This window comes from Priapulus caudatus, unplaced genomic scaffold (genome assembly GCF_000485595.1).
Source record: "Priapulus caudatus unplaced genomic scaffold, Priapulus_caudatus-5.0.1 Scaffold52, whole genome shotgun sequence".
NCBI lineage: Eukaryota > Metazoa > Priapulida > Priapulimorpha > Priapulimorphida > Priapulidae > Priapulus > Priapulus caudatus.
In genome coordinates, this window is record NW_014577113.1 from 33,031 (window position 1) to 35,285 (window position 2,255).

Consider the following 2,255-nt stretch of genomic DNA (forward strand, 5'->3'; position numbering starts at 1 on the left):
AGTGTAGTATAGTGGTGGAAATTTTCAATGAGAAATGATCATCACAGTTCTTGGTTGTTTAAATGTACAAAATCTATAAAGCTCATGAGCGGTACTTTCATTTGGCATATACGCCACGTGTGAAAGAGTTCAAAGTGGTTTCACTCTCGTGACAGGTTTTACTCTCAGTATGCATACATCAGCAGTATCAGGAGCGTATAATGACAAATTGCGTATAATGACAAATTTGCGTATAATGACAAATTTGTCATTATACGCTCCTGGCAGTATGTATATCTAGTAACCAGTTACATCCCTGATACATGCAGGTAATCAGGAACAATATGTTGTTAGTTTGATAACTTCTAAAAACGGATAACCAATTATTTCGACAATTATACGATGTGTATTCAATATGTTTCCATATACACACAGGAGAGGGTTATAGGCACATGCGCATGCGCGCGGCGGTCAGCACAAAACAGATATGTGCCTGCATGGCTTTTCTTCATCTTCACATCGTCATGCCATCTCAGTATCTGCTTCATATTACCCCGCTTTCCACTGGCCAAGCCAGAAATCGAATTTGCATAGCTCGTTAACGAATGCATCCACGCCAAGCCCCCCACCCCACCCCCGACGAAGTTAGATGAACTCCCTCGCCATGATATGGGCGCAGATACTGAGAACTTGTGAACGTAAGCGTGGAGATATCGATAAGGCCATGTAGTAACATATATTTATCTTGTTTGCAGCTTCCCAAAAGAAGCACATCCCAGGGGGAGCCACCATCGGTGATCATGATAGCATGGAGTTTGACTGGGATTGGGAGAACGACACGAATGGTGAGGGGTCGTTAAGCGTCATAGCGAAGATCATCTAGAATCAAAGTTTAGGGTGGCATTACACGTTTGTATGCGCCATGCAGGAATTGGATAATAGCAGAATAATAGCAGTTCTGCTCTTATCTAACAAGTGATATACATTCACTGGGGCAATACGTGATGAGAACTTCACCTGTGTCGTAGATTATCCCCACCCTCACGAAAGTAGCATGTAGGTCTAGTTCAACTCTAGAGATAGTTAGTGCTCATCCTATATAGACCAAACTATACACACCTATAAGTATCATAAAGAGAATAATAACAATTAGAAAGCAATTGCACATTCCTGATCGTGTAAACTTTAGCGGCAGACTGTTGAAGGACATGATTTTTTATTTGACGCACTCCGCAATAGCTGAGCGAATTTTCACAAGAAAGCATCGCTACAGGACAGGCACGTGCCGCGTATATATGGCGGCACTTCTCGTTCGAAATCTCAATTGTTTTTCGCGGGAAACGCGAGAGGTCCTGTGGTGCAGTAGTAATGGCGTCGGTTGTTTCCGCGGTCTGGGACAGCCACGTATGACTTAGCCATGATGGAGGTGGGGAGCTAACGCGCACATTCTCCCTACTGAACCGAAATACGACTCGATAAATTCTTCTCAATATATATATATATATATACCAGCACAAGGCGAGCGTATATACCAGTGGGGCTGTACCAGCTCGCAACCAACCTCAAAGTTCTTATCAATAGTCACTCCGCAAAGTTATTGTGATGCGGAGAAGAAATTTATCGTGTTCAGGATGAAGCAAATTACAGAATGGCCGCTGTCGTTCCGGTCTGAATATATATGCATTTAACTGCTTTTGCTCGCGACGCGTGCGCGTCCCTGTGGAACACTACTGCTTAAAGACGCATTCACTCGTATTTGTATTGGACAGTTGTAATTGCCCTTGACTCGAGCGGACAAACACAATGTAATATAGCGCGCAAATATCAACTCCGCGCGCGCAGAGAGAGAGAGAGGTAAGAGATAAAGGGGGAGGAGAGCAAAAGAGGGGGGGTGAGAGAGAGAGTGGGAAAATGAGATGGAGAGATAGCTAAGGGCGATATAGAAACGGCAGGAGATGAAGAGCGAGAGATGAATAAATCAGAGAGAGTGAAAAAGAAAGGGGAAAGAGAGAGAGTGAGAGAGAAGAGAGAACGAGAAAGCGATAAAATACTGGGTATTAAAATCAACGGAAACGGCTCCAGACTTCAAGCCGCAAGCTCGTCAAGTGAGCCGGAGGGTTTCCGGAGTTATGCGACTACAAAATAAAGCTGTGCTAAACAACCGCTCCGCAGCATTACAAAAATGTCATTACGTTCATTAGTTTCTCTCTCTCTCTCTCTCTCTCTCTCTCTCTCTCTCTCTCTCCTCTCCTCTCTGTCTCTCTCTTCTCTCGTCG

At 44.1% G+C, this 2,255-nt stretch overlaps 1 long non-coding RNA gene across 1 annotated transcript in view; it reads left to right on the forward strand.

The window, feature by feature from the left end:
• Positions 1-736: 736 nt before the first annotated feature.
• Positions 737-2,255, forward strand: part of LOC106820918 — a 29,800-nt gene continuing 28,281 nt past the window's right edge. Inside the window, exon 1 of the long non-coding RNA XR_001395667.1 lies at positions 737-824. This is a non-coding gene — a long non-coding RNA (uncharacterized LOC106820918). The remainder of the gene's footprint in view (positions 825-2,255) is intronic.